We start from the raw sequence: 19,563 nt of genomic DNA, 5'->3' as shown, positions 1-19,563 counted from the left end.
CGCATCCGCTTGGGGCTTATATTAGACAGTTCATATACGGAAGTGTCAATCGAATCTGTAGACACGATCGCCTTGACCGCGGCTGACGTCGCAGTTCAATGTCGGTGTAACGCGACTTTTTTTATTATTATTACTAATATTGCTGCGCGGTTGCATAATTTCACGGATAGGAACAAGGAACTGGCAAACAACAGGAGGAAGAAAAAGAAACAACATGATGGACATTGAGAAGTGCGTGGAAATTGCAGGTATAAGCGTGCAGCAAAATTTGAGGGGAATTATCGATGATAACATGTTGTTAATTCTTTAAATCAGTGATGACCCCTATTGTGCTGATAAGAAGTAAGTAGTGAAATTGAAAATAACGGTAAAATATAAAAATAGGAAACACGAATATTATAGTTAATATAGAGGAAATTTCGTTATATATATTAATTAACGATTTCTTATTATTGTATAGTACATTACTATAATGCTATAAGTGTTTAACGAAATTATACTAACTTTTATACTTCTATTTTTATCAGTAGTTATTTACTTTATCGACTAATAACTGAATAGAAAATTTCTTTTCATTCCTGATTTCATTAGGTTGGTAAAAAAGAAACGAATTAAGCCTTTCTTTACGAGGTATGACTATGGAAAATTCAATCAAATTGAAATATAAAAGTAATTTGCAAGTTTTTATTCGTTTCTACGTGTTGTTACATTTTTAAACACTTTGGGAATTTTTCAAAACATCTTGGAAAAATTTTGTTATGAAAGTAGTGTTGTTACAACTATGTTACAATAATTAAGATTTTTATATAATTCGATAATCCAAAAAATTCTTCATACTGCGATTAATTTATAAATTAATAGGAAAAACACGTAAATTGCAATGTTATTATGAATATCTTTTTATGAAAGTATAAATGGAACAATGATTATAGATACGGATACCGATTAACTATTTATTTTCCACCAACCTAATAATTACGTCTACCGTAGTTAATCATTAAATGCATTTCCTTATAATATTGTGACACATCATTTACTTCTGCACAGGTTTACCGTTGCTCTTGAATATAAAACATATGATCATAGAGTTATGGCAGTGTTATATCTAAAAGCTATTTATTAAAATATTTAATATTGATTTCATAATACATATATGTATTTAAAATATATTCCTTTCTCTGTGACAGTCGCGTGTGTATTGTTAATTTATTAAGAACAAAGTAAGGAAATACGTAATGTAAATGTTATGTAACGTTATTAAAAAATATAAAGATATAGTAATACAATACTCGTATATAAAACATACATATTAAATTATTGGAACATCAGAAATGTATGAAAATATTAGATACTCTAAAATCTGCAGTAAATGAAAAACTCTACTAATTAAACAAACAAACAAATTTAACAAACTAAATGAAAAAGGAAAATGTCCACGATTTAAGAAATATAGTTCATCATGGTACTGTAAATAGTTAAATTTCAACCAATTTGATAAAATTGTAGATGTCTAGATAGAGAAAAAGAATGCAGTGAAAAAGCATCAAACAAATTCATAGAATTCCCTTTCATAACTACAATTTTACAAAGTGAATTTAATAATGCAAATTGACTGAACAAAAATTGCAAATGAAATATTACATTAACGGAGTATTGGTATCCTTGATGAATTAAGGAAATAAAAACTAGCAGAAATTTAATTTAAAAAGTGTTTCCCAATACGCTCGACTTCTTCGTAATGGCAATTTAAAACTTTATAGATAATGATTATCGTTAAAAATTCATTTATTAAACACCAATATTATCATAGTCATATATTTACATAAGTTAGAAGAAAATTCTAATTAATACGATAAATATTAAATGACGATATTAGAAAAGACATATTTAAAAAATTTACTCAAAATTTATATACATGTATACATATGTATCATCTTACACGTGCTGATTGTACTATTGAAAGACTGAAATTTACATAGCACTGTAATTTTTTCAACAATTGATTTTTGCAACGATTAATATGATATGAATTGCACAATAGTTTATTCTATGGAAAATATGTAGCTAAATATTTCTTTTTTATAAATCAATATTATTACCTACATTCTCGCTGTATTCAATGAATTTATTGGCAAAATAATCGGAACATTACTCTGCATATGCTTATAATGTTTGTAACTTTTAAGAGATGGAAATATAAGATTACAAAAATATAAAAGTAACATAATAACTATCATAGATCGTAAAAGAAACAACCATTTTTCATTTAAGAAGAAAAGAATTCAACTACACTGATAGTTTAGTTCTAGCGATTATGAAAAATCTATGGTAATATCCTTGTAATGTGTAATGTAATAATATTTTTCATTTGTTGTCACATTCAGAATAACAGACGATTACTAAAACTATTTGAACTTTTTAACGTACAATGAATACAACGTAGAGCGACAAGATTAAACATTATCGTGTCCTATATCTATACATACAAGATAACTATAATAAATGTGCAAATCATTCTGAATTGCTATAATGAAAATAAATTGATTTTGAGAAAGACAAAAAATGCATTTAAAGATTAACAAAGACTCTTAATTATCTAATAAGACTTACTAATTATATTAATTATCCCTGTTGGAATTAAATAACACAAATAGAATAAATAATAAAACTGGGCGATAATTATAATCACTCAAGATAGTTTGTTCGAATGAGAAGTAAGAAGCACGTGTTAATTCTTAAGAAAATGAACGTTCGTCGAGTAATTTGCCACAGCAATTGTCAATTGGTAGGCCATGGTCATTTATTTTCCGTTCGATGACAATAACAAACTCTCGAAGTGAATGCGTGATAGGAAAAGCAGCAAATTGCAGTGTTTAACCTGCATTAGTATATACACATAAGGCGTTTCTTTAAGCGCCGAGATATCGATCCTCGATCAATTATTATCAACTGTTTCTATAAATTCATATGAATTTATGAACTAAATATATGTGTTTGTAATTGATCAATTTGTTTCAATCCACGATTAATTTTATTAGTTTACCGTTGAACAAGTCTCACGTACATATCGATATCGATATGTATCTCTTAACAAGGAAAAATGTACTTTTTACTTTGCTCGTCATACATATATAAACTCTATAACGTACATCATATACAAACACAGTCTTTTATACGCGAAAAATAGGAGCAATTAAATCTTACTCGGTTAAAATAATGCGAGTGTAATTTGGCAAGGCAAAGTTTGCTTCGGGAAATAAAATAAATGGATTAAACAAGCAGGGATTGTTTATCAATATCGAGCAATCTCCCGAAAACGTGTTACACTCGAAAATCTTTTCTCCATTCCAAAATGCTAAGATGTTAATGTTTTTATGTTATTGCGTAATGCGGAAGTTTGGTGAAACAGCAGGTTATCATTTAGTTCGAGGATTTTAATCTAGGCGCTGGGACAATTATCTTTCGGTTCGCGTCTACGGGTTTAGAAAACTTTAATTGCGGTCTTACGTGCCAGAATTTTCGAAGGCCACACGGAACCACCTGCAATTATTTGCCAATATTGTCAAATACTGCTCTTGTCTTGCGATTTCGCTAACGTCGAAAATGAAATCGATAAAGGACAGTTCGAGATTGTTTGATAATTAGAATGGAATAATAAGACATCGATTTAACTTACCGTTATATATAATAAGATATTTCTTATAGTTGCTTAATAATATTTTTTGCTCACGTAAAATTACATATCTCGTTAATTTCAATTCAACGATTCGAATGACCTTTAATTTCAGTTCTTACAGTTTCATTTGTAGGAACACAAAGAACAGAAAATTTTCAGAAGTTACAATTTTACCTTCGTCCTAAATCGATTCATTATCGACAAAGTAGGTATGTATTGCCGTTAGAACAACTAAAAAATTACTAAATGTTCTTTATATATAATTAACGTATCAAACTTTGTGAAAAGATGTTTGCACGAGGCGTCAGGGAAACCGTCATCATTAATCAAGATACTAATTTAATCCTAGAACTATAGAGTGGCTCACACAAGTATTGCAACATCCGTAGAAACTTTTGTGTGTGTTTCTATACCTAACAATAAGTGTTCAGATACTTTGAACAGCCACTTGGTATTACAATTGTAAGTATGTTTCTCCTCTATTTAGTGTTCCAGCATTATATTATTATTCTTCGAATCGTTTAAATGTAAATCCACAATTATCTCAATGTGAATTTATAATCGTTTCAATGTAAATTCATTATCGCTTAAATGTAAATTCATAATCGCTCAATCTTCAATTTGAAGCAAGCTGTACGCTAACTACGAAAAGTAACTGTATAACAGTGTCGTTATAAATTGTTTCGATATACGCGTCTGCTTTCCAAAACATGCCGCTCCGATCTGAAGCGAAATACGCTGTTGTACGATAGAGGTTAGAAACGTGCTGCAAGGACATCGATAAATCACACTAGTCATGATTTGAAAACGTTATGCTGTAGTACCGTGAAATTATAACAAAAGTACGTGTAAACAACTAATTACTCCATGTCATTATAATATACGGTAAATGACAATACGTGAATGATGTTGTTCCTCTGCAGTCGTCCTATCGAGTATAAGTGTACGAACAAATTAGAAACAACAAACGTCGTAAAGCGTAAGGGTGCCGATTAAAAACAGGAAACCGACATTCCACTAATGATTACACTTGTTAACAGCTGGAATTTATTCTAGGTATAGTTCTAATTTTGGCGTAGCTTGTTATGTCTCTAATCGAGAAATTTAACCGATAAACGATATAAATGCCGAAAAATAAAGAAACTCCTTTTGCTCATTTCGGACAAAATAAAACATAATTTGGAATTTTATTCTTCAAATTCAAACAAGATTTATTACACCGCAATTACTTGAAAAATAAAAAAAACTCCTTGCAAATCTAAAGCATTCAATTCTTTACATGAAAAACTAACTTTCATATTCGTACATATCAGTGATGGTTTATTATTTATCTCATAGTAAAGATCACACCTATATTTTAATTCCGTTGAATTCCGTGTTTAAAGATTTCCCAATATTAATAAAAAATTTCATAACTCAAGTATAACACTGTGAAACAATTTTATTATTTCACTACATAGTTAAACGCGAATCGCTTGAGGACTTATCACCACGATCACGATTAAGTAACATTTATGATTGTTCGTGCATCGTATAAGTATAAATGTAAAACGAGTGATCTTGAACTTATAATTAACAGTGCCCTCGTACGAGTATAATTCGAAAACATAATGTGCAACATGATTTATCACGCTGATTAAACTCATGGTAACTTACCCTAGACAAGAACGGAAGTAGTCCACTCTTCCAGTTGTTAGTATTGCGGTTGGCATGCGTTCAAAGAATGAAAATACGATAAAGTTTAAGTATACGAACAAGCTGCTTGAATTATCGATCACATGCTTGTCTTTAAAATTAATGTGTAACACATATCAACCTCGTCGCATAAGTAAATGAAACATTGGTTAGACGAGTAAATAGAAGATCATAGAAGAACACATTAATTTCAAAGATTGTCCGTGCGCTTGGAATCCTCCTTGTGGAGGATAAAACACCAAAGCTGCCTGCTACATATATTTATTAATCACCTAATGCACATACCCGTGATATATATGTACATACGTACAGCATCGTGAGTAATTACAGGCTCAAACATATCTTCTGCATTATCTCTTCAATATTTCCAGGAAACCACTAATCATGCTTAAATATGTTAAGTGAAATTGTCTTTGTAAAGGGAAAATTGAACGCTATAGGATATATTAGGAGACGGTACATAGCAAATTATTGCCTTTCGTAACTAAAATAGAAAACGAGAAAACAATTTTTCAACGAGACAATGCACCTATTTATACAGTCGCCGCTATAAAAATTTGGTTTCAAGATTTCGGACTAAAATTATTACTATGGCCAGTATTGAGTCCTGATCTGAACCTGATCGAGAACCTATGGAGAATTCCAGCGAGAAAAGTTTACGATCAGGACAAGCTACCTCTAGAAAATAATGTGGAACTTAAAAAAAGAATAGAATCCGCGTGGGCTGATATTCAAGGCGTTACTTTAAATAAGTTACAGGATAGTGTACCTAACAGATTAATAGAAATAATAAAAAATAAAAAAAAAATCCACTAAATATCGAACGAAGACGTAACAAAATTAACATTAAGTTTATATGTCTTCACAGCTAAAAACACAGTTTTAAGAGAAAATTTCATTTTTCCCAGACTTCGAGAGGAGAAATTATTTATTTGCTGTATCTTCAATTTTCGTTTTAACATGAAAAATCTAAAAATGGAATTGAGTTTATAATTATCCACGGCACTGTACATTACGGGCATATCTCGCAAATTTGCTCATTTTAACCACTCATCTTTAGGAATTTAGGCTATGATATCTTATACTAAAATATACAGCCTACTATTTTAACAATTTCTAAAGTAATAAGACTTATCCTAAATCTCCAGTTTCATCGTGTGTTCTCCATTACTCGATATCAATTAACACCTATTAAGTAAACATTCATCACCTATTAGGTAAACGTGTAACTGTTCTTCAAGACGGAATCTCTTGTAATGGAAAAGTTTTTTCATGCATTTTCCATTATTTTTGCAGATCCGTACATGGAATTTTAACCAATACATAGTGCTATGTTATATATCTCATGAAAATATAAATTAAATATAAGTTAAACTAAAAGAGGCTTACGTTAAGGTTAAGGAATCATGCTGAGATTCTTTGATCTTGCCATCAAATGATCAGATTTCTAGGAAAAATAATACCTCAATTACAAATGTTTTGCAAACAAAATTTTGACGAAATTAATTCGTCAATAACCTGAAAGTGAAGAAAAACAGTTTAGATTTTAGACTGCTGTTATGTAGCACAGAGCTACTAAGCTGATATACAAGGTGGTCTAAAAATCTACACAATTCTTCAGACACTTGCGGTAGTCGGGAAAAAATGTTTCGAACAAAAGTTTATCAGCTTTCGATCTACTACAAATGGCAATATTATGAATTTAAAAAAATTTCACTTCGATGAAAAATCAGGTCACCTTTATATTTTTAAATGGAACAATGCATTTCTTTATACTCTGTTCGATGCATTTTTTAATTCTTTACAGGAAAGCATTGAGGTACTTGAGTTGAAAAATAATTAGTTTTAAAAATATGTTAGCTTTAATGTCGTAAAACTTGTCGTATAAAAGAGCAGAAAAACAAGTACTACTTTATCTTTCCTTGACTTTTATACGATAAGTTTTACAACGTTAAAGCTAAAATATCTTGTGAACTAATCATTTTTCAACCCAAGTATCTTAATATCTTCTTGCAGGGAATTGAAGAATAATAGTATATAAAAAGATCTATTATTCCATTAAAAAAATAGAGGCGACCTGAACTTCTCATGGGAGCAAAATCTTTTTTAAGTCCTTAACATTGCAATTCGTAGTCGATCGAAAGCTGATTAACTTTTGTTCGAAACATTTTTTTGCCCGATTGTTAGAAGAAGAGCCTGAAAGATCGTGAGGACTGATTTTGAGACCACCCTGTATATATACATCGTCTTAAAGCTATACTTAAAAATGTTTAAGTCACTGCACAAATTTAGTAACGCGTTAGGCTTCAGTTTAGTTTAATTTCCATCAAAATAATAAATTCTTTACGTATATATTTCACATAGATGTTTCATTATATACCTACTTATTATTTATAATTATATTTACGCTTTTCATATATCTAATTTTCTTCCGCAATTCTTCATCAAGTTGACTGGCCGTGGCGAGACATAACCACTGACGCAAATTGAAAATAAGCAAAAAGCAGAATATGCGTATCGAACAAAGAAATGTATTACTATATATCATAGGTCGGATTTTTATTTAGAATCAAATTTTTATATATATCAACCGATTTAGTGGCTTTAATAAATTTTCAATAATCAACGTTCCTGCCAAATGAGTGCAAACAATGAAAACAATATTCAACGAACGAATGTCTGTAACGATGAAAAAGACTGCTGTTTTGATGTAAGTCACGACATTAAGGAATGCTGATACGATACTTTAGAGCAGAGGAGAAGATTGAAACACAAGACATGTGCATAATCTCACGTTACAGATGAGGTGTATCTATTATTAAATGTGTAATAAATTTTTCTTAAAGGCATAAGACGAAACACAGAAAATATTAAGAACAATGATATAACTATAAATATCATGTCTACAAATTCTTTCTGTGATACGACTAATTCAATACTTTGACTTTTCATTTTTCGTCTGTTTTATTTCTTTTTTTTTTTTTTTTTTTGCAATTTCCGTTACATCGCGTCCCGACATTACCGTACATAAATAAAGCTATGACCAGCAAGTCTTATCCTTCTAATTCTATACCTTTTTAGTCTCTCCTACACTGATTTTCTTTGTTTAGATAACGTTAGAGGTCAACAAGTATTCAAAACCGTTTCTTATAAAATTAAATAAATGAGCAGCTTGCATAAATGTCTACGTAGATATTCCCAGTGTAATGGAATTGCGAAACACGCAACATTTTTCCCGTTGATTCATACTCTGCTCTTTGTTACTATTTATACGAGATGAGTCAATAACAGGAACACAAAAAAAAAGGATATTTTCACTAGGTAAAATGAATGACAGTGATAAAGAAGCAACATTTTCGTAGAAGATTGTAATAATTATAATAAATACATTTTATGTACGTTTTTGAAAGAACCTAGTTCAAACCTCATGTCACATATTCTAGGATATATGTATTATTTATGCATGCCTCTAAAAGTAGGCAAAAAAATATTTCTGATAGATTAAATGGGAAAAAAGTTAGATTAATCGCAGTCTGTACAAGAATATACGTATGTAATAATAGCGTGATAATACAGAACAGTCTATATGTGGAAATTCTGGATTATCAAAAATGCCCTTCCAGTGCAGACCGGTCCTATAGTATTAGTAGCAGAAAAGAATATAAAAAAGAGATGTATCGAAGAAACGCGAATGAGGTTGACTGCACAGTTGCGGATGGAACAATGTTTGCCAATCTAATGGAACCTGCAACGTGTTACGTAATGATCGACAGTTCACAAGTAAGAGAACGCGCGCACCTGTGTAGCCTTTTTGATTCGTGGCCTGTTGCGGAGCACCGGATAAAGGATAAAGTTAATTTCCACGGAATTTTTCGTCAGAAATTTTCCAGCTCTTCGAACTTTTCAAGCATCTTAAAAGTTTCAATCATAACACCTAGTCGAAGATTTATCATTAAAAATGAGCAGGAAGTGTTCAAAGCATATGTCATTGCGTCATTTCGTTTAAATATTTACAAATAAAGTATGAAGTGAAATATTACAACACATTAATATGATACATATTAATTTTAATATTAATTAATATCATACATATTGTTATGATACTGGTTACAATCTGCAAATGCAACGATATGATCAAAACACATATTCAGAATTATTAATTTGGTAAGTATTATTTAAGGCATAATTGTAAAAAATTTCACGGAATTTGTGGATAAACATTATTCAAGATACGAATCTAAGAAGTCAGATTTAAAGGATTTTTCTTTCACAAGTTGCAATTGTAAAGCATGGAAGCAATTGTTACGTAATCACTGCAGACGTGTAAATTCATATTTTCGCGGATGTAGTTGAGAAATGAAACTTTGACTATTACTTCATCTATTAAATATTCTAGAGAGTACTATGTTTTGGATATTTCATACACTTTTGCATTTACAAATTTTCTACAGTTGTGCGAAAATTTGCAATCAAATAATTACTGTAGCAGTTCCATGTACAACGTTTCTCATGAAACGAGTATTAATAGCAATCGATTAAAAATTCATCCGAGTATTCAACTCATGACAGATAAGTTCCGAAGTTACGACTCCAAGAATGACACATTTCCACCTAAATTGCAGTCGTTTGACCCAAATGATATATACCCATCATAAATCCACGATAAATGTTTGATTGATGGCCTAATATTTTGTTTTTGATTATGTCGTGTTCTGTTAGAACAAAGTCTTGTAAATTTTATTCCGTAAATTCGAAACACTGAGTAAGTGAAAATATCAAGTGTTACGATGGAATATGTCATCTGTGTTCATATATTATTGACTTTAATCTTTTATTTGTTATCTATTACAAAAAATGTTCTACTTATAAATACATTTCTATATATTATATATATACTGTGGTAATTTATTTAAAATACCTCCGATACATAATCGCACAACGTAATATCGTAACCACGCTAAATGATGTTTAAAGGCATATTTTAGAACTATTTAAATATTTTCATCGAATTCTTACGAAAATGAAACTTGGTCTTTTGCGGGCGAAAGAAACTGAAATTTTGTTTTCAAAACAAATATACCTAAATATGTATTTTTCTTATGACAATAATTTGTTATATTCTCTACTTTATTTTTCATACGTGAATATAAAAGCTTAAAAAAAGATATAGAACATTTTATATATGTATGTATAATGCGCAGATGATCTTGTGCTTGTAACTTAAATAATTTTTGCTTAAATATTAATCTTTTGAAAAACATTGACATATACATTTATTTATTTAGGCTTATTTGCTAATTGCTTTAATTTATTTCAAAAAATATAAATATTATTCCAAGTAGATTTCTCTAATTAGATAAAATCCTCTCATGAATAGTTGACCTTAATACTAACCTTACCAGGTCTGGTCAAATGCCCGGTTTTAAAATTTATTTTAAAACTGTACATTCGTTATTATTTGCTGTGTTCATCTAACTTTATGTAAATTCTTATATTATTTGATTAATCAGTTTCTCAATTTTTATTAATATAAGAATTTAAATTATTTCTTTCTTTATCAACGTCCCACATCATGTTTTAGTTAAACTGCTAAAAGGGAGCCTGATATAATACAAATAGGTCACATAATTTATTTTTAGATCCGTTATATAATTTTTCAAAATATGATGCAATTAATCATTCTCTAGAAATAATTATAAATACTATTATGAACTATTATCTGTAAAATAGTTTAATGCTATTATGGAAATACATATATTCTATGATTATATGTTGTGGCATATATATATATATAGAAAAATTATTTACAACCTGTTTATTAAAACGTATGTATGAATTTAACACAATTTCCCTGAAAAATTGCGATACTCTTTTGCTTTTTTCTTCAAAAATTAAAAAATATATTGTGTTATACGACCAAATTCACAATATTTCTCGTTCGTTTCTGTTTTTAATACACAGCTTAAATCTACAATTTAAAAAAAGAGAAATAGAATGAAAATAATTAAGAATACAATGTACTGAAAACGATCCTCATATAAATGAATCATTTTATCATTGAGACAAAAAAAAAACGTGTTTACGTATTAGCATCATAGAAAGGATTTAAAGTACAGTTTTATTTTAAGAATATAGCTAATGATGCCTGTTGGTAAAATAAGGCATTAACATCACTCATCCCATGAAATAATACGTGCAAAGTAATTCAAATAAGAAAGCCGCGTGCGACGCTCATGATTCATCGTATTCTTGTCTCGTGCGCATAGTTCCTATATCAAAGGGTTAACGAGAATCAAAGAGAAAGCATAGTATGTTGCCCGTACGATGGACAAGTCTGAATGAATGGTAACAAAAATTCATAGACATCACGCGAATCAACTAACCTTTAGGCTTAACGCATACTAAGCAAGAATAAAATTTGTCTTTTATTAAATTTTTTTCGAGATCTAACGTCTAACTGGTAATTTATCGGAAGATCATTTACCGTAACTGAATCTTCGTTAGAATCTCGGAAAATCTCAGACCATTTAAACGACTGAATCTACTAAAGCAATTTTGCTAATTTTTAAAATTTGGGATGTAGCATTAAAACAGAGAAAATAAACATGTACCTATGTATGTGTATTATCAATTGCGATATTTCAGGAAAAATTTGAATTTATCAATATCTCAACTATTTTTACCGACAGAAAAAATGATTTCAAGACGAAACTAATTCTTCAGAAGAACGAACATTGTGATATGGTATGTATAATTGGTTCAAAATTTCTCGAGTGCTCATGTTTATATTATGATATTTTTTTAAATGTCTTTACAAGTTACTTTCACTTTTATAAAAAAAAGCTATTAAGATATTTATGTTTAAAAACGAATAGTTTAAAACGTATTTTAATCGTATATATTTAACACGCCACAGAAATTTTTAATGAATCAATTATGTGTATAACGTGGAACTTGTTGAATATAAGAATTGGAAATTTTTAGGTGGTTTTGTAGCTCTAAGATACGATGTATTTATTTGCTAGGTGACCTGATATTTCTGCATAGTACTGTACATGTATGTACAAAAAGATAGACGAGATATTTGGTGCATAGATACAAAAGTGTTAACAAAGTTGAGGAAAATTACAGCATTTACGAAACGATTGTGCGTTGGTGGACAAGCTCTTGTTTGTCCAATAAATAACCGAGAGCAGTAGCACGCTTGGCAAGGCCAAGAAATGATAAAGATTACTAGTCTCTGGGATAAAGTGAACGGGTGGACGGTTTTCTTGTTTCCTTAAATGGTGTCGACGTAATGACTCATCCATCCAGCGTTATTTTCATGCAATTGACGTAACATACTCGCGGTTGGGCCGTTTTAACAAAACCAGCAGCGCACTTCGTTCGAGCACAATGCACGCACAACCTGTGTGCGCTCTATCCTTCTCCTTTTTTCGCTTTTATCATGCCTATAAAACACTAGCTGATAAGCTGGCTAAGCTACTTTGCTAAAGAACAGTCGCCGATATCTCTTCGTTTTGTAGTACAGCTCTTTGCTTTACGGAACTCTTAAGGGCAACGTCATCGATATAACGTGTCGAAATGCACAGATAACTCAAACTCTCCTGATGGACTTGCGCTTCGCCCGATAACGATCTTGCCTTCTGCACGATATATTTACGCGAAGATGATTACATCGTAGATGCCGATCGAACCGTGGGTGACTCGAGCGTAAATAAATAAATACACCGACTTGCGCCGGTATTCGAACGCTTGTAGACATTGACTTTTATGAGTAGTATTACCTATGTGTTATACTTACACGTTTGAAAATTTCATTGACACTGTCAATCACTATCTTGATTATGTTGGTCAGTTGTTCGAAGTAAATCTGAAGATATACACACTGTGTATCCGGTTTATCTCGAATCACTCAAATATTTAAAAAAAAAATGAATGATGCGAAAAAATGTACGACATTCTGGTGGACCTATTATGCTCTTTCGTATTTGACCTTGAAATCTTTTATGGAAAACAGAAGGTTTTTAAATAGATAACTGCATTGTTTATTGTATATTCTTGTAGCTAACAGTCTGACGTTTTCCAAACACTACCAACTCTTACTCCTGTCACCATCCTTATAACTAACTCATACTTGTAACTATGATTTGACTATACTTTAAACTTCTTAATAGACTAACTTTAAAATTCGGCCTGTTGTCGGCATTAGCGTTGCCCGATGTACACTACGGGGACGTATAAAGACGTTATTCGTGATGTTACTACGTGCCAGTGTTGATCAAAATTTTACTCGAATAACAGAAAACGAATAAAAATAAAGAATCAAATGTTATTCGCCACTGATGAATAAATATCCAATCGAACAAGTACTTAACTAAATAAAAAATTATTCGTGCAGGAATTTGCCTGAATAAAAATTTGATCGAATAATTTATTCAGATAGAATTATATATTATATATATATTAATATTAATATTTTATATATATTATTATAATTATATTATTTTCGCTATATTAATTATATATTATTATTATTGTATTATACTATATTTTAATATAATATTTATATGGTACATCAAGGTTAGATATAGTACTGAACGTGATAAATATTTTCAGGCTACATTGTTGTAATATTTTATAGGTCTTTGTAACTAACTTTTTTTAAATGCCAGATTAGAAAGTGTATCGTTCCTTGTAAATTATTATTTGATAAATTAATAGTGAGAATTGTACCGGTACCTGTATATACTTGTACACAATTAAATAGAACAATTATTCGTATTATGCGAACAATTGTGCAATCATTATTCGAATAAATATAGAAAATAATTGTTACGAGTAACAAATAATTATTCCACTGATACGAATTTATTCCAATAATTATTTTGGATAAATATTTATTCGAATTGTTTCGAATAGTGCCCAACTCTACTGCATATTTGTATGGCATTTTAGATAGACAAGCCCGCAATTTTCTAACGTTTCCGAAGTAGTCAGTACGAACAGACACTTTTAGGTAATACTTAGGAAATACACAAGTTTGTATTTTCTTGAAAACATTTGACTGTCAGCTACAAAAATATGTAATACAAAATGGAGGTCTCTATTTAAAAATTATAACGTTCGTAGCAGATTTCAAGATCATCGTAAGGTCACAACACACAAGATACATCGTACATCTCCGTGGATATCGTGCAACTTTGTCTGAAACTTATTCGTATCATTCATGTTTTTCGAGACATTTGAGCGGCCCGAGATAAACCGGACACACTATATATAGAAGTAGAAATGACGAGATATGCATGTACATATTTAGTACAAGTATATGTACATTTCCCAGAAATCATAAAAGCGTTGAAACATATTTTTAAAGTATTTGTATTTAGAAATTAGTGAACAAGATGAAGGCGAAGAAAGACAAATTTTCTCAGTAAATATGTAGATTACTGCAACTGCAGTATATAGAAGATGTAAAAGAGCAATTGAAGATGCAAAAATCAAAGTCCACCTTTTACAAAAATTTGACTCCTTGAAGTTTTATATATTTTTATACACTACTAATCGATCGGCACAAGAATCGGACAAGTCCAATGCGTTCATAACAATTTTTGGACTTACTCAATGTGACTTTTGGGAAGAAGAATCAGCTATATCCAGGGCTTGTCCGGCTTTTGTTCTAATATATAGCGTTAATGGTGGCATTAATGTAGCGTTAATCTGTCAGCCAACGTGTTTCAAACGTTTAGTAAACATATTCTGTTAATCGCGTGTCTTTTTTCTCGTCGATTCAAAAAGTCTTCGGACGAACGAGAGTCACATCAGCTATCGAAAAGCAAATATGTGCCAACAAAAGATGACCAGCCGGATGTCAGTGGTTTATCTAGGAAACTGATTGTAGAACATGAGAGAAAGTCAAGCAAAAATAAAGATGTGAAGAAACAAAATATTTCACTTCAAAATCTCAGCATTTTGGTCCAAAAACCTAGCCGAAGCCCAATTGTTGAGGAAGATAGGTACATTTTTCAAAAATATAAGAAGTATCATTTCTTATATCATTTGTCATACTAATGCTTCGCTAGGTCCAAAATATTAGTGCAATAGCTTCAACAAGTTGTACTTAATTGAGTTTCATTCAAATTTTTCACAACATTAAAAATCTGCACTTGCCCGATTTTTGCACCAAGGTCTTCAATTACGAATGTCGCTATCAGAATTGTTTCGTGTCAAGGAGACGCTAAAAAACGAAAGTACTCTCGTATCGTGTGTCCGTAGTCCAAGAATTATTATTTCCATAAGATCTCAAACAACATGAATAATCGCGAATGACGCATTGTTTCGTTTAATAATAAATAGATACATATAATCCTGCATGTACCGAGAAAATCCATATGATACTTACTGAAAGATGAGATTTTATATCAACAGAAGATTGTAGCGTGATGTGCTCTGTTTCATTAACAGTGCTAATTCTCTCATTAAGCTGTTATTTCTGACAGATTGTGAGGACTTAATTATTAAGATATGTATAATTAACGGATTTATAAATCAGCCAACAGATGTTGAATTAACAAAAGGCTATTTCCAACAAGATGAAGTAATCACACGTGCGTATCTATAATATAAGACACACTTCTAATGATAGAAGCTGACAATTTTCTTCGTCACTTACTTTTTTTCTTTCTTTTCTTTTTTTTCCTTTTTGTAACTCGTAAATAGTAAATCGTTCTTTCTGAAAACGAATCCTCATACGTAAAACTATTAGTCTGCACTTTTGATTTATTTTCTCATAAACAGTTATCTTCTTATCGGTTGTATCACCATCGCTGGAATACCTTGTAACCTTCCAAAATTGCACCGTTCACCACTAAAATTTTCTTTCAATTCTTTCACTATCCAATTCTTTATGTTTACCATAAAATTGATAATTTCTACCGTTATATAATAACCAGTTGCTTGAACGCTACAGACGATTATTTTTAATAATTTCTTTAAAAAAAACTTGTTTCGCAAGATACAAAGTCCACACATACGTAGATGTAAATATTCAGAAGTAAATATTACGGATTAAAATACATAGTTAATGAACGAATGTTCGGAATCGATAACGAGAGACTTACTCTATAGGTCAGTCTCTCGCGATATAAATAATTTTTTCAAGCATTAAACATTCAAAAATGTAAAATATTCCAATACATAAATATAAAATAAAGTTGTGACTCTTTCAAAATTTGTTGTTTCTTTTAGCAACGAATTGTTTCATTACCGTATGCTTATGGTTGTTGCTTGCTTGATGCATATGAAAATATTCCAATAAATAAATATAACATGAAGCTTTTTTACTTTTTTCAAGTTTCTTAATTCTTCTAGTAACGACTTATTTCATTACGTCTACGTATGGTCATTGTACATATGGAATGATGTTTATTTAAACTTTCAATTTCACTAACCATATTAAATTAACTTTTATAATTTATTAATTTTTATTTATTTCACCTATTAAACTTTATACTATCGTCAATAAAATATCCTATTAAAGGAAAGGCAAGTTTGCTATAAACCAGGTATATTCGATGTTAGAAAGATTTATAACATAGATATGAAAATCTTTGTTATTGTCGTTTGGAAGAAGTTAGAGAGAACCTGATTAATTGTCTGATACATAGATTATTAAAAAACTATAACAATTTCGTTTGGAGAATTTTTAAATTCTAGAATTGATAAGTTTGATAAATCTAGGATAATAAAACTAGTTAAATTTCTTTTGTTTGAAATACATGGTATTCTTGAAGAAACTACCTGCTATTAAAGTTTCATTTAAAAAAGACATTTTGTATACACCAACAAATGTAATTTATTCCATTTCAAAATTACGAACCTTCTCGCAATTTGTTGGACGTCTTTTTTAAGAGCAATTTACAAAAAGACGATAATCATCCATGCTTGTCTAATATAGCAAGGAGAACCAGTCTTCTTGTTTACATAACAGTTTCTTCCATTCATTTCTCGAATAACACAGTATATCTTAACAGAATTGCACTATTTGTACGTACGAATTCCTTGTATCTTCACAGGCTGTTATTTTCTCTGTTACTTTTTCTTTTAGATAAATACGAAGGAGGCATGACGAATTCCTATACCAATTTTAACGTTACTCAGACCTTTCTATGAAGAAAACAGCGAACTTAAAAAATCAACTTAAAAAATCGGTAAAATTCCTATATATAATAATTTATGCATAAAATTCTTCCAATCTATTTCTGTCTTTTGTATCAGAATGTCGTAATATTTCGAATCTAACACACACACACACACACACACACACACACACACACACACACACACACACACACACACACACACACAAAAGAAAGTGTTAGCTAAGGAAGATGTTTTATTCTATTACCACTTTTCCTGTTTAAGATAGTTTTCAACTATTTCTAGACTGCAAATTTTTATGCAAATTTATATTTTCACAATTGAAGAAACATTAGAGACTCATTGTATCTATTAAAAATTATAATCCTTATTGTATATGTATACCTGTACATGTATGTATATATTTTTTATGTAAATTTTATTATGTAAATTGTGCATTACGTGCGCTCACACGTACTTACATGTATATACTTCGTTTCTGTAGAATTGTATTGTATCGTACAGCTTCTAGATTTCGTAAGATATGATGGTACATGTTATTGTATTGCTTGAACTTAACCAAGGAGCCGATACATATCAATTTCGAACTTTGCACAAGTGTTCGTTAGACGTTTATAGAAATATAGACATAATTCGTTCGTGCCTGTCTTTTACTTCAAAGAAATCAACCCTTTTATTTAAGCCAGACCACCTCTGTAAGTGCTTCTAAATCGTAAAATAAGATATCTAAAAATGATTGAAATAAACGTTATACCGTATTTTGAGACCTATAAATCGGCACGAAAAATTTGTTGAAAAAAAATCATTTCTTTTACGAAAATTCGATGAATAAGTATGGTAAATATGGTATTGTATGTATTATATTGTGTATCCATATGTATACGTAATATAAAATAAAATTTCACTGTAAGCGTCTCGAAGGACTGCTAATCTTGAGGACTGCTAAACGCATTTTTATACGGTTCTCACCATTTATCGAATAAGGTTTAGGCGTGTGACACGTTAACATATAACAAAGGAAGCAGAAATCTAAAATATGAGTCAGAGACTAGAGATGGCGTGAACTGTTACTTGTGAATCACGACTCAATCACGTTCGTCTGCAATGAAGGAGATTTTTTACAGCAATTTGTAATTTTTCCTGATCGCTTTTCATTGATAAAGGGCATAACTGTTCTCCGCACGAATCACGTAACTTGTATATTTTATATTAACGATATCAAGCGAATATTACGATTTTAAAATAGAGAGAAAGAATTAATGTTTTACTCTTTAAGACACTGATATAAGACGAAGAAAGGAAAATTGAATCACTTTTCGTTTTTAATATTGAATAAAATAAATTTACGATATATAAAGAAAACTTAGAGCAATTTTATATTAACGTTATATGTAGATATCTCTATGCAAGCTATATGCAAGTATTTTGTAAAAAATAATTCAATCAGGATCGAGAATTGCGATCACACTGAGAAAATTCATCCGAGATAGAAAAAAACTTCATTCATCACGGTCGTGAATGAAGTTAGGTCACGACCATGATTGTGATTCTACGATCACTATGATAGATCACCCGTTAGTGATTTTACAAGCCATCTCTAGTGACAAACCTTTCACGGATTATAGAAAGCCTAGCAATCCAATAGAAATTCACAAAACTGTCAACTATGTTACTAGAAAAGATTATATAATATATAATGTTCCGGGCAAAACCTGAGTATGTAAGTACCAACTAGTATTTGTACATAAATCGTGTTTATTGTGTAGTTTTATACATTAATATGTTGTATAGCATGCGTATAAATGGCGAGTATTTGTTACATATTCAGGAGGATAAGTAGGTTAAGCGAGATCAAGTGCTTGTAACCTCATAGCGGAACCAGCAAAGATTAAACATCTATCTATATATATATATATATTTATTAAGTTTCATTCAAATTATGCCTTCTTGCATCCTTACATCTCGCATAAATGTATAAAAATTCGCAGTCTGATTATTTCCAACATTGTACTACTTTAAATAAATATCATTTT

The 19,563-nt window shown here is 30.4% G+C and overlaps 1 protein-coding gene across 3 annotated transcripts in view; it reads right to left on the bottom strand.

Annotated features, from left to right (window-relative positions):
- Positions 1–19,563, bottom strand: part of Moe (moesin) — a 35,916-nt gene that overhangs the window by 8,865 nt on the left and 7,488 nt on the right. Inside the window, exon 1 of one of the 3 annotated variants that reach the window (XM_072002498.1) lies at positions 3,508–3,527. The exons of the other annotated variants lie outside the window; for them this stretch is intronic. The gene's annotated coding sequence lies outside the window, so the exon portion shown is untranslated. Of the gene's footprint in view, positions 1–3,507; positions 3,528–19,563 lie in introns of those variants that run through there. 3 annotated transcript variants of the gene reach the window in all.

Source organism: Bombus fervidus, chromosome 4 (assembly GCF_041682495.2).
Source record: "Bombus fervidus isolate BK054 chromosome 4, iyBomFerv1, whole genome shotgun sequence".
In the NCBI taxonomy this organism is placed as follows: domain Eukaryota; kingdom Metazoa; phylum Arthropoda; class Insecta; order Hymenoptera; family Apidae; genus Bombus; species Bombus fervidus.
This window is presented reverse-complemented; position numbering and strand designations above follow the sequence as displayed.